Raw genomic sequence first — 14094 nt, forward strand, 5'->3', positions numbered from 1 at the left:
CCGGCCCGGCCGCGGCCCCTTCAAACTTGTTTACGGGCGGGCCGGGCCGCGCCCGGCGCCGGGGAGCGGCCGCTGTCAGTGCCCGGCCGTGGGGCGAGGCGGGGGGCGGAAAGTTGCGGGTGGGCGCGGGGAGCCGGGGCCGAGGGCTGTGTGATTGCTTTCCTCCTCCTTTTTCTCCTCTTTTTTTTTTTTTTTTCCCTCCTCTTATATTTTTTTTTTCCTTCTCACCAGGCACAAACCTTCGTCTTATTTTTAAATATGCAAACATGGCCCTAAGCTGGCAGTGGCCGCTCGGTGTAGGTAATCTGTAACAACGTTTGCAGATTCACTTTGGTTCCTTGCGCGCAGCTAAACCTCTTATTGTCGGTCAGCCCCGCGTCCTGGTTCATTATCGGGGATTTAAAACACCATTTTTGGTTACACGCAGAGCTGTGACCGCTGCCGTGCAGGCTTTGGGCTTCATATACGCCTTAGTTTGTGTATATAGACCTGTGCATTAGATGCTCGTTAACTCCAGATTAATAGAAGCAATTAGCTTGCTTGGAGCATAAAGCAATCCAAGGGCAATCATCGCTAAGAAACAGCCTCTTTACCTGAACGTGTTGGGTTCTCCTTCCAACTGGTTATTGATGTTTCTAGATCCAGTTTACAGGGGTTTATTTTGATTTGAGCTGGTAACTTTGTCCTGTTAGGTGTATTTTGTTGGCTTCTCTCTCTGCCTGAGCTGGATTGGTTTTACTTGTGTCTCCTTTTCTCATCTCCTCTTACCTTGCTGCTGGGATCACCTGTTCTCATCCTTTCTCAGCTCCCTGCTTGCAGCATGTCGTCTCATCTTCCCCTCTGTCCTGCTGCTTTGTGCTTGGGGCCGGGAGCCTCCAGTGCCGCTGTCCTGCAGATCGGAGCCTAACCAGAGAGCTGTGAGAAGAAAAGGGGGAAAGAACACTTTCACCCCAATGCAAGATCCCCAGCAGCAGCTCTGAAGGGCAAGAACTGTCTGTTCATTATCGTGCTGTTTGGGAAAATCATGGGTAGCTGAAGAAGTTGGTCATCTACAGACGCGAGGAAAACACGTTATTAAAGTTCTTAGCGGCCCTAAGTGTTAAAACTTAATATCAGTACACCCCTCCATCACTCAAACACACCCTGTCCCACTTCCCTAAAGCCGTTTAAATTGCCATCTCACAGAGGAGCTGCCTTCTCCTTTATCCTTTCCCTGCACTTAAATTTGATATATGTTTGTTTCCCTGAAAGATTTCACTCTGAAAGTCCCTCAGTGTGCGCTTCAACAAAAGGTGCTGCGGACACTGCTAAGCACAGAGTTGCTTGGGTTTTTTTTTTTTTTTTTTTTGAGATAAAGTACAAAAACATTTTTAATAAAATAAAGTCCAAAGTTTAACAGTGCTGTGTGACTTTTATCTTGATGGCACTGTGTCATAAATAGTTTCAGCCTCAAATTGATCGGCTTTATGAGGCCTTGGGACCTGCCCTATTCCTAGTATGAATCTTGCATAAATTGTTCGGTCGTATAAGTGTGTTAATTGTTACCTTTTTTTTGTTTTTGATTATTTTCCTGGAATTACTGAACGTTTATTGCACTAATCCAGGACACCCAGATGGAATTACGCTGTTATCTTAACTGCTTGCTCCAAATACATCTCTGTCATTTTAAGTGGGTTTGGACAATGTTCCTTGAGGCTTATGAACTGGCCTGTTAAATGTGTGACGTGTTTTCTACCTTGGTCATTTTTAGAAGTCTTAAGAATTTCTCCCTGAGGGGAAGAAAAAGGAAAGGTAAATACAGGGATGTAAAGAATGGTAAAATTCTCATTGTTCCTTCAGAAATACCAATTGCTATCTAGTTCTGAAAGCAAATCTGAGATGTGTGGGGTTCTTTGAGTTAGCACCATTCTCTTGAGAAGTGATTTTTCTGGTACACAGCGTAGTAGTCAGAAAACATGGAGCCTGTGGTTTGAACTAGTGCATTTGGTGATAAAAAATGGCTTAAGTAATTCACTCTTCTCTCTTGTTTCTGCAGTAGGCTGCCCTGCTGGGCTGGGGCTTCATGGCAGTTTGTCAAACTAAAGTTGTGCTCCCAAGAGGAGAAACACAGGAGGACTGAAGAACAGCCTTTGCCCACAGCGAGCCAATTCAGGGGGTCTGTGCTAGCAGAAATCACTCTCTTCTGGGGGAAATCGAGTAATCTGCCAGCATAGCACTCTGAACTGGCTCACTGCGGGGCCAGCAATGTACCAGTGCTAGCACAAGGAGGAGGGTGAGAATGCATGGCTGATGGAGGGGAGAAGAGTGAGAGCGCACAGGGAGAGATGCACATCATCTAGAGCTGTCACACGGTTGTGCCAGCACGGTTTTGGTGGGAGGTAGCTCAGGAAGCTGCTCTGGCTTAAGCCTCCGTTCCTCAACGTGCATTTTAAGCTCCCGTTTTACTTTCTTTGTGGCTGGTGGGGTACATGTCAATGGAGAAGGGATTTCTCAGCTCACTGTGCAGTGCACTGGGCTGTTGAAGCATGTTGTAGGGGTGATGTGCAGCATCTCGATGCCCTCTAGGTATTTTGATTCTAGAGACATGATATACCAGGTGATAACTGGTTGATGCTGACATACCTGCTCTCTGGACCAACCCCAAGTGCAAGTGTCTTTCTCAGTGGCCAAAAGCAGGTGCCTAAATGTGAGTGTATATTGTGCTTGTTCTTTTTTTTTTTTCTGTGTGTGCGTGTCTATTTTCTCTCCCAGCTTCCAGTCACTTGCTGTTCAGGCACTTGCTGAATTGGGAATGGTTAGTGAGATCACATCACTAAGGAGCAGAGAGTTTGATGGCAGAGTGAACCCACAGATCCCTGAAACCCTCCTGACAGCTTTTAGGCAGGCAGTAATGGCATTGCAGTGCTGTGTGGTTACTAGAGTGATAGTTTCAGGTATTCGCATGCATTTCTACTGGCTGGTGATGCTTGGCCCTTTGTTAAATATTAGCTGTACTCCTAGAGACACCCTGACTGAATTACAGCTTGTGCTGGGGGGAGGAGGGAGAAAGGGAATGTGCTAGTTCTCTTTAGCTATGATGCTGGTTTGCGTAACAAAATGATCTAAAAGGAAAACCTGCAACATCCACATTAGGTTTCCATCCATCTTGAACTCTGTCAGTGTTTCATTGAGAGATTACTTCATCTTATTTTGACAGCTTGTGAGTAAAATCAGCTGAACAATTCCCATTCAGTTATTTATTTCAAACAGTCGTTGCTGGTGACATCCTGCAACCCAAGCACCCGAACGGGGTCTGTTCCTGGGCACCGCTTTGTTCCGCAGTGGTAGTCCTCCAGGGCTTAGGGCGAAAGTGTGGACTCCGTGGGGGAAATATGATATATCAGGAAGTATTAGAAGTTAATATTAATCAAGAGAAGGTGTATAACAGGGAATAATTCTGAAATCTTTATTGCATTTCCTTATCTTGATGATTATTTGGGTTAGCTCCAGCCAGTATTATAGCTGATAGAAACTGGCTGCAGCTTCCAAAATATGGAACAGTTAGCCACATTATCTCACTGGTTTAGAAGCAGGCTTGAATGTCCGGGTCTTTAGCATAGTTCTAGTTCAAAGGGCAGGCTGTATTTCTTTGATCCAAAATAAGAAAGGTTATTATAGCCCTGATGGTGATGGAAAATAGCAATAAAAACAAGTTAGCAGAAATTGGGCTGAAGTAAAAGTTTAAATATAGAGCTGATCTGTGCTGGTATCTGTCTCCATGCCCACAGCAAATGTGCAAGTGGTGCTGTTTGCCTTATCTCAACCTGCATAGTGTCGATGCAGCTTGTGGCAATTTGTATTAATATAAATCTGTTGTACAGAAACTTTACAGTGTAGTAGCTAAAAGCTTGTTTAAGATCTGCTCTGTGCACATTTTTGCCTGTTTGCAGTAGGAATGCAGGGATGGAGAATTACTCTTTTATGACAGTTACGCCAGGAAAAAAAAAAAACGAGGCAGCTGTCATTTAAAAATAAAAATCTTTAGTTATAAGGAATGAAACTTACAGCTTGATATTTAGCTTTACTTTAAACGTTCAGGGAAGGATGGTATGCATCTGAGAAGGTGAACTGCGGGGGACGAATCTAGATCTGTTTCAGATATCACTTCTGATTCTCCACAAATCACTTCAAATTTACCCTCATTTCTCTGTTTGAAAATGGAGAATAACTTCTGCTCTGGCAGGGACAGTACCAGCTGAACAAAAGCACACTCAAGAAGTCCTGATGGTCACTTTGTGTTACGCCATCTTGTGTTCTTCTGATTGCTGTCAGATGAAATTTTGGACAAGGCCAAACGACTGGGTTTGGCATTTCAGTGAAAATCTGTTTTAATTTGTACAAAGTAATAACTAGCACTGCAAGGTGGGAGGTTTCCTTCTTGGGACATGGAGATCCTGCTGGAAGTATGGGTATTTTTACTTCATTTTTAGCTAAAAACTTAAGACGCTCGCAGTCCATCCACATTTAATAGATCTTCTCAAAATGAATTACAGTAATTACAGCAGAAAATAGTCCAAATCCATCTAGATGAAATCTTTGTAGAATTTATGAATCCCCCTCCACATGCATGCATCCTACAGCTGAACAGTTTTGTGCTGCTAGCACCATTTAAGAAGAGTACCCATAGGACTGTTGAAATGCTTCAAGCCCCTGTTGACAGTGTGTGCCTTATACCGATGTAAACTCAAATACTGTTGTGGACAGAAGTAAAACAACTGCACTTCCATTAAGGATGGGTGATGTGAAATCTGCACTCGTTTGCTGAGTTGTCTAAATGCTTATCACGCACTTAAATGTCTTAGGCTGTCTTACATCCAGACAAGTCTTGTATGCAATTTTTGTCTGAGAACTTGTGCTCTTTTGTTGCTAGTGAAACATAGCAAAGAGAATATTCCCTAAAAGTCAGTTTAGGCAAAGTTTTAGAAGAACAGGCATGTCGTAGAGAGAGGTAGCCATCTCATGCTGATGGGGTAGAAACAACACTGCTACAGTATTTCACGTGGGACTTTCTAATCTTCTACTGTGTATGCATATTCTCACTGTTAAGAGCATGAAGCTTTGGTTCTAGAAGGTTACATGGATGGACGCTTTATCTCTGAGAAATACAAGGCTGCCAGGGTTGTCTGAGGACGGGTTAGACGAGTTGGCCTGGACTGATCTAGGCTCTGCCTCTTGCCGTGGCAGTGCTCGTGTTCACTGAACAGAAGGCTGTGCAGAACCAGCAATCTTCTGGTGCTGCTGGGTGACCTGAATCATCTCGCTTGGGAGTGAGGTGAGCACCAAGCTCATCTGAAGCGCTGGCTGGAGTCGCATCCGCAGGGCGAAGGGGAGGGAGCAGGACGCAGCAGAGCCTCTTCCAATGGCAGGGAGTTGTTGAGTTGTCATTGTCTGTCTTTTAATGGCACTATAGACTGTGGTTCTATTTGCCAGCAGAGCTGTCTGAGGTGCCCCAGATATTATCCCCTGTGCTGCACGTCTCTGTGTGGCTCCTAGTGAATCAGTGCCCTGACTGCTCCTGGCTGGGAAGCAATTGATTTTTTTTCTGTGCTATGACATCACAGGGGATGGAGAGGCAGAGAATGATATGTGACATCAGTTAAACAGCCCAAACCCACATACAAGTCTTAAGTTGTCTTTCATTGAGTAGGTGCTAATTTCTATGTGCATTATATTCACTTGCATGAAGCAGTTTCCCTGGTTCTGTTCCTTTCTTCAAAGCTCTGTGTCTCATACCACGCTCATTCCCTAATAATGAACTGTGGGCTTTGCTTTCCCAACCCTGCTGGCTGCTCTTCTCTAGTACTTCCATTAATAAGTTACAGCTTTCCTCCATCTCTCCCCAGGGTCTCTACAGGCTTTTGGGGCTCCTTAGAGCTCCTCCTGATAAATCCATGTGGCCTCAGCTTCCTCTGGGAAATGTGAGAGCGTTAGCTTCTTTCTTTTTCTCTTGAAGAAAGCTGTAATACTTTGTTGTTGTTGTCATTGTATGATTTTCAGTTTTGTCTGTCTTCAAAGCATTAATCTCTTACCTCGGGTTTAGTTTGTCTTCCATGCTGTGTGGCAGTAGCATGTACTCTTTTGTGGTGAGTTGACAGCAACTCAGCTCTCAAAGCGGAGTAGGAGATTTAAGTTACACGTCAACGCTGCCTGCCCCTTGAGATGAAGTGGAGGTTATGGTGTTTCAACATTTCTGCAGGACATCACTTCCTATGTTGTAAAATTGCTATTAGACGATGTCTCCATTTAATTTTTCCACTTCCGTTAAAGAGAAGAGAGAAGATGGTATTCCTGTTGCATTTTCTAGAAGCGGCTGCAAAGTGGCTGCACAGGGAGGACTTGCAGGGAGACAAAGGATGCTCCTTATGCCCTGAGGACCATGATATTTTATGGAAGGGAGAAGGGGGAGAAAAGAGGACTGGACAAGAGCCTAGTATTCGTTAACAAAGGAAGCTTTCAGAAGCTGAATCCAGCAGTGTGGAAAGATAGCAGAGGCCACCAGGCAATCTCTTAACTCTTGAGTTGAGTTTACTAATGAAAAATTTCCTGGTTCTCTTTGAACTTCCTTTTTTTAAATTAATACATAGCGTGTGCATTTCAATATCTAGCTGGAGAATTGCGTGGGTCAGTCTGTCTGCAGTGACCTTCCTCCCACCTCGGCTGCTCTCGGAGTAGAGCGGTAGCGGTCATATTTCAGAAGTGGAGTAACTGACAGTAAGAAAAGGAACAGGTAATCGAGCTACAGAGTTGTTCACTTCTTTATTTCTTTCTTTCTTGGGTTACATTAACAAAAGGATGTGAAAGTTTCGCCCCACAGCCTGCAGTTCCCCACAGCACTCCTTCCACAGCGCTGACGCTCTTCGTGTCGTGGTGTGGGAGTTGGTCACACGCAGCAGCTTGCTGTTTGGCTCCCACTGGAACACGGGCAGCACCTGACTACATTACCTGTGTAACACAATCTGAGAGCAGCCTTCTGCCTTGCAAGGACAGGCTAGTCCTGCAGCTGTTCAACTTTCCATAGCGATTCACGTGCAAAAAAAAAAAAAAACCTCTTGTGTGCTCTGCCTGTGCTTAATGAGCCAGCAACCATTCGGGTCAGTTTTGTCATGAGGTAGCCTCAAATTAGTGAGAGCAAGCTGCTTGTGCACCTCAACCAAGGAGTCTTGTGGCCAGAAGGGCCCCTTTTTGGCTTGTGTTTTGCAAACTTGGACTTCTTAAGAAATACATGTTGCAATACACAAAATAGATTGTGATTAGGCCTTACGAGCTTTGTTGAAATGCTCCCAGCAAACAGGCTTGCTTGGTATTTGCCTTATTCTGGATGCATCCGTTTATTGTTTTGTCCTGTTCATGAACACGTGGAAGGTAGGCAAGGATTATTGCAGAACTTGTCTCAAGTTTGGTTGCATTCTGGGTTAAGTTTGGTAATTGTGGCAAAAGTGACAAAAGCTGCTTTCTTGGTGATCCTTTATTGGGGCCTCTTGAAGCATTTCTGAAAACATGCTATTGGAGTGAAGGACAATTTTTGCAGAGGTGTGTACATAATAACTTCCATTTTACTCTGCAAAGCCAAGAGAACAGAATAGCGTGGAAATCATTTTACTTTTTGACCTGAGGAAACTTAAAATCAATCTTACAGCAGTGGTTCCATTTACTTCCCTTAGAAAAGGAGGAGCTTATCTACCTCATCCCTTGCTTTCCATTTAATATTTTAAGGCGATTAGTAGAATTTAAATGTATGTGTATGTGATACTGTAATATTTCTTGGGATTTCTCAGTCTTTTGTTTGCCTTTTTGAATTAAAAAAGGACCCTCTGCTGGACTTGACTTCCAAAGCAGGCAATGAGAGAAAGGTCCTTTAAAGAAGCATCTACAGTTTTCTTTTGCTTGTATTTCTCAGTCTAATTGACCTCACTGCTGAGTAAGGGAAGTGCCCTTTGCTGGTTGTAAATGTCCATTGGAAAAGCTGTTCTCCTCTTCAGCAGGGGGTGGAATGTTTCACTGACCTTGGTGGTTATCGTTCATCTGCGTTCATCTGTAGCTTAGACAAAATTATAACTAGTACAGGCATTGATATTTCTCGCTAAATGCTTACGTGCTGCGTGGAGCCTTTTTTCCTTATACTTTCCTGCCCTCATTGTCTTCCTGTGCATTCATACAGTGACAAAATGCATCTTCTGGTGCTGTACGTTAAGATGTTAGGAGGACCTAGTTCTCATATCTTACAGGAGTATTTCTGTAAACTCTTCACAAAATCTGTGCCCTCTGCGGTTTTCCCGCAGTGACGCGTGGTGATGTGGGAGCGGGCCACTTCAGCACTCTGTTGAGACAGGCCTTGCTGAGGTCCCTTGGGTATGCACGCTTGAATTCGGCAGGAATGCTGTGTTTATCTCTTGAACAAGCCTAAACTGTCGAGAGAACTTTGTTTTGCCAGGGCTCTCTGAAGTCGGTGATTTTCAACCTGGAGCTGGCAAGAAGCAGCTGTGGAAAAACAGCCCTGTTGCCAATAGTGTAAGTTGTGTGGGGTCTTCGTGTTTTTCAGGAGCCCACGGTTAGAAGATTACTGCTCTAAGTGGTTTGTAAACAAAGGCTGCTTTCTTTTCCAAAGTGGCTGTAGGTGTTGGAGAATGAGATGATATTTAGTCATCTGTTAGATCAGGATTGAACTTCCTTTCCTTTCTCTTCTCATACCTAGCTATTTTGAAGTCGGTTTTATCAAAAAATGGTTATCACTAAAGAGGCTCATCCTGGAAAACTTCAGGTTGAAAGCTAACTTCTGGAGAAAGGTTAGAATGGAATTAAGTAGGTCTTCTTAAGTGCTACTCTGCCAATAATCGAGACTTCTGTATTTTTCCCCTTCCGAGAGCCGTGCTGCAAAGGCCAGACTCCTGCTACAGAATCTGAAGATTTCATTTGTACTCCACCCTGGCACGGCTGTGAATGGGATGTTGAATACATGGGCTCCAGTGTATGCTGATGCAGTGTCAGTGCTGCGTGTTGGCAGATACTCAGAAACAAAAGCTAAACTGCCTTTCTGGTCTCAAGAGGGGCAATTTATTTATTTTAATGGGTAAAGGATGCTAGAAGTGTGGTGAGGACAGTAAGCTGTTTGGTAATCCCCAAGTGCATTGCTCTTCTGGGCACCAAAGCCCAAGTAGCACTCATCCTGTCCACTCTTGAAGCTCATTCTATTTTACTGGACCCATAGCTGAGCTCACAAACTGAGTGCAATAACAGTACGAAATTGAATATAGAGTTCAGAGGTTACTCCCTTCAACAAGTTACTCAGTTTCAAATTAGATTAAAAATTGACTTCATAAGTTAAAGATGTTGCAGAACTGTAGTCCATCTTGCCATAGAGGCTCCGTGCCTGTAACGAACAGATCGGTTCTTGTTCCTAAATCATCTGTTTGCCTGTGACTAATCTTGAATACATATCTTCCCGCTGCTTGTACTTTGAACTGAATTCTGTGCTTCCAAATAAGAAGAGCACATAGGGCTTGCAATTTTTTCTACCCCAGGTAGCCCAGGGACTACTGTGTTAGGAAATTCCTCATGCAGCATATATATAGTGGGTGATGGAGGGGAACGCATGCAGGGAGAAGTCAATCACAGCTTTGTTGGTCTATACTTACTGGCATGTTGATGAACTTTAGCAGCTAAATGCACTTGTGATGACACCTCACAAACTTCAGAAAGTAAGCAGTTATATTTGGAAACTTTTCATTTGGATTTTTCGGCACTGAAACTACTAAACCTACTTTAAAAAAAAAAAAAGTCTTTGTGAAAACGTTAGCTCCCGAGAAACCAGCCTTTCCTTCTTTCCTGCTCGCGGGCATTTCAGCATCCTCACCCTACAACCTGCTTGAGGTCCTCTCCTTTCTCCCTTTCATCCATTACTGAAACTTGAAGGGCTTGGCTTTGCTGTAAGGGAAGAAGAGAAACAGTTCTTTCATACTCCGTCTCAGGGAAGAGGGGAGTGATTTTCCCAATCTCGTCTTTAAAGCAGACAGGTCTTAGCTCTCAGCATGCCGTGGTGCTGCCTAGGAGGGTTTTTATGGTTCTGTCTAAGCAGCACACAGAGCTAATTGCAGAGCTGGTTTCTACTGGCAGACTTACAGGGTTAAGAGTGTTGAATTTATAGTGTAGTTGTGAGATTCTGTTGTTGGTGGCAGAGCTTTCTTTTAAAAATAATTCTTGCTCTGAACGCTGTGATTTGCTGCCCCTTAGTTTTGCCCATGTGGTTGTACCTGGCTGTCTGTAAACTGAGTCTGAAGTGCCTCTGAGCTGCCAAAATTCCCTTTGCAGGGCCTAGGGAAGGGCATGGGTACCTGCTGGAGCTTGGTTGGTGGGTGAGCTGTCCTGTGGAGGGATCCCTTTCTCGTGGCAGGAGCAGTCTCACTGCTGGCAGTCCATGCTCAGCATGGTGTTAGGAGCAAAAGCAGATTTGGTTGATCTTGGGCACGTGATCTTTTGCTTCGAGTGGCCTCACTGAAGTCATAAGCTTGCTCTAATTTTTGGAAATACCGTGCGGAATGCTTGTCTGCTGCCTTTGGATCTCCTTGGTGATGCATTCTTTTACTCAGGTGGCTCCTCCCCGTTAGCTCAGTGTGAGAGGAGGTGGATGAGACAGCTCTGAGATAGCGGGCGTCAGAGCCTTGGGGTATCCCAGGAGTCTTTCCTCCAGGAACCAGTGAAGGAAAGCGAATAGTTCTGTAAAACTAGGTCTCTTTTGGAAATCCAAGTTTGGCGTAAGTGAGGGTCAAGCTTCACAAAGAATGCTTTTAGAAAAGGAGATGATAAATGTTAATAGCTGTATAATTACTTGGCTTATTTGAATCCATTGGAGAAGTGCAAAGGTGCATCTGAAACAAAATCAGAAGTTTTTGTTGTTCTGCTTCTGGAGTAAGTGGGAAGTGAGTACCATGCTAAATGGTATTGTTAGTTTATCTAGGAGGTTTGTCTGTGAAATCCAGAAAGAAGGAGAGGTCAGCCAGAGCAGCAAAACGTATTTTTCAGTAAAATCGAGCTTAAAACTGATGTTTCTAGCAGTGTTTGGTTTTTTTTTTGGGGGGGGGGAGGAGGTAGGAGAGGAATGGGGCTGAGCATAACCAAATGTGGAGGCCTGCCTGAACGGAAATCAGGGCTATTTCATTTGGAGTTAACCAGTGACTAAAAGCTGACAGTCTTTCAAAATGAAGCATTTTTGAGAGATGGACAAAATAGTGCATATTTCAGAGGTAGTGGTTTCAGGTAGGTACCTGTTGTCCTCCTGTGAGTGATAAGGAGGCATATTGTTCTGAAGCCTTTGCTTATTCAAGTTCTAGCATAAAACGGGGGGGGTGCTGCTGAAGGAAGGTAGGCAGGTGCTGTGGTTTGTGCTAGGTTGTTGTTTTTTGGTTTTAGGTTAGCCTAATAGAAATTATCCAGAAAAAGCTGTTCTAAAGCCTTATTGTCTTCAGTTCATGAGTTAAGGTTAGGACAACACAGAGCTGCATTAGAGAACTTTTTATTTTTGGGAAATCGACATCAGAAAATGGCCCTGAAGAATACTTGATAGAACACGGTGCTGGCTTTTGAGCTCTTCTTTTTCCAAACTAAACATAATGCTATCTTTTTTTTTTTTTTGAAACTGGATTACGTTACAGTAATAAAAACAGCTGTGTAGAAGGCTAGATTTCTGAAAAGGAATGAAATCATTCTCTGAAAAATCACTGTTTTAGTGGAAGATATCAGAATTTATTGGACATCAAGCTTAGGATGCATCAACTTGAATCAGTATCTGTAGAAGATGCTACAAGCAAAATTCAGTGCACTTTTTTTTCCCCTTCTAAGTAAGGGGGAAGAACGTGTCTGAGTCACCTTATACTGGAGCAACTGTGATAATGCATTTCAGCATGACTTTGAGGAAGCTGCGAGTCCACCTGCAGCCCGTGCTGAACTGTGAATTTGCATTCATGTTCAGGATATTTTGGGCAGTAACTTGGACTCTGATTTCTGACAAATAACAATTTTTATGTTACTTAGCCTAAACGAGCAATGTGGGAGGTTACAGGTGTTTGATTCGGACCAGTGTAGAAAATCCTTCAGGAGAAGTCTTTGTCCTGTTACAGGAAAATAGAAAACATCAAGGCGATGTTTAACAGAGAAGCCAGTTTTCATGTGACAGCAGTTTGTGATACTGATCCTTCAACCACCTTGTCATGTTGCCTTGCACATGCAAGATGAGTGAGCATCTAGGGGGTGGAGAGGATGAGTGGGATCAACCCTGTCAGCGGAGAGGTGGATTTACTGTGGATTAAAGTGCCAGGTAATCAGTAATAGGAGCTTCGTGACATTGAAGACACTGCAGAGTTCCTCTTAGCGGTAGCCTTCAGTTAGCAGAGATTCATCTTCTGGTAACTGAGCTGTGGAATTTTGAGTCGTCTTGCTCTGCTTTTCATAGTTAACTTACACAGTGTGTTTTGTACACGTGTATTTTGCCGCTGTTGTGTTCTTTTCCCCTTCCTTTGAAGCGCTTGAGTTGGACAAGCCTCATTTTGTGCCCGATGCTGTCTTGCCTTGTGAATATGCCTCAAATTGCAGAATGTCCTCAGTGAGTAGATAAATCTTTAATCCAGTGTGTTGATTTTAATAACATTAATAGAAAATTATAGAGGAACTGATACTATACTGAAGACATTAGAATCATCGTTAGCTATTGCCAACAAAAAGTGGCTTCCAGAGGTCAAACCAGCTGAATCTCACCGCCTTTAGGAATTTCTTGATTCTGGTTCCTACAGAATAATGGTAATCATCACTCTAACCCCAAAGTAGAATAATTAACATACTTTTGAATGTTCATGTTAGCTTAATCCCTTAAGTTGAGGGCTTTGTTTACCTGTTTGGGTGACCTGCACTTGTAGTCTTTACAGAAATAAGAGCAATCGTACACCTTTATGATGCAAGTTGGAGAGATGGGCTAGTGTAGAATCAGCTTGAGCAGCCCACAAGACGTATGAGCCAGGCAGCCCTGGGGACTGGGCTTTCTGGATGGTCAGCCAGTCAGGGGACATGTTCACCATGGCTCCTGATTTAGGGATTTTGCATTTACACAATGTTAAGAGTTGTCTTGAATGAACAAAAAAAGCCACGGGTATACCTAAGTGCAGTTCAGCATGTGTACTGAATTCATTTGCTGCGATGTGTCAGCTGGCAACGGTGTGCTGGCGTTAAGAGCTGTTCCCTGGTCACACCTTTGCCCATTCGGCAGCTGGCCCCGTGGTCTTCTGTTGGAGTTTGTGATGTGCAGGGTAGGATCTCCTGCAGGCACCTGGGCCTGGACTGCTCGCCTGGATTCAGCAGCAGGCTGCAGGAGCTCCTACAGCGTGTGCTGTGATTGGCTCCAGCTCCTTTCTCTTCTTGTAGGCATTGATTCTCCTGCATCTTCACTGTAATATGCGTGTCCCATGCTTTTCACGTGCTTTGGATCCAAAGGCTTGACTGGAATTTGCCTCCATGAATTTTGTCTCATGCTGGCACTGATCCTTCGAAGGAGATGACAGATAGATACTTAGCCCATGTCTCTGTGTGTGAAAAGGAAAAGATTAATTTTTGTCATGTCCAAAGTCTTACATCTTCCTAAAATGCACTGAGCTCTTCCATGAGACGGTGTGGTTCTCTGCTCTGACCTGCTCCACTACTTTAGAATGGTGCTGCAGTACCATTACCTTTCGTGTGGGTCTGGCTTGCAGGGTGCTTGTGAATGTGTTGTTGGAATCTCCATTGAAATACAGAAGAATGAGCAGTCTGTCAAAGATGGGGAAGAGCAGTGAGGTTTCTTTGTTCTTGTCATCACACCACAAGCAGAAGCTGTAGGATGTCATAGGATGACTAACCTCAGAAATCACTTAGCTTAGCAGTTGTCAGGAGGAGGCAGGAGGGAAAGCCTTCAGTCTCCTGTTTGGACGTGATGATGGTGTGCAAACTGAAGCGCAAGTCTCCATGCTGGAGCTTGTTCTAAAATGCAGCAGCACGATAGGCAGAAATATGGCTCCTATTGAATGGGGTTTTTTGTTC

Source organism: Numida meleagris, chromosome 5 (genome assembly GCF_002078875.1).
Source record: "Numida meleagris isolate 19003 breed g44 Domestic line chromosome 5, NumMel1.0, whole genome shotgun sequence".
Taxonomy (NCBI): domain Eukaryota; kingdom Metazoa; phylum Chordata; class Aves; order Galliformes; family Numididae; genus Numida; species Numida meleagris.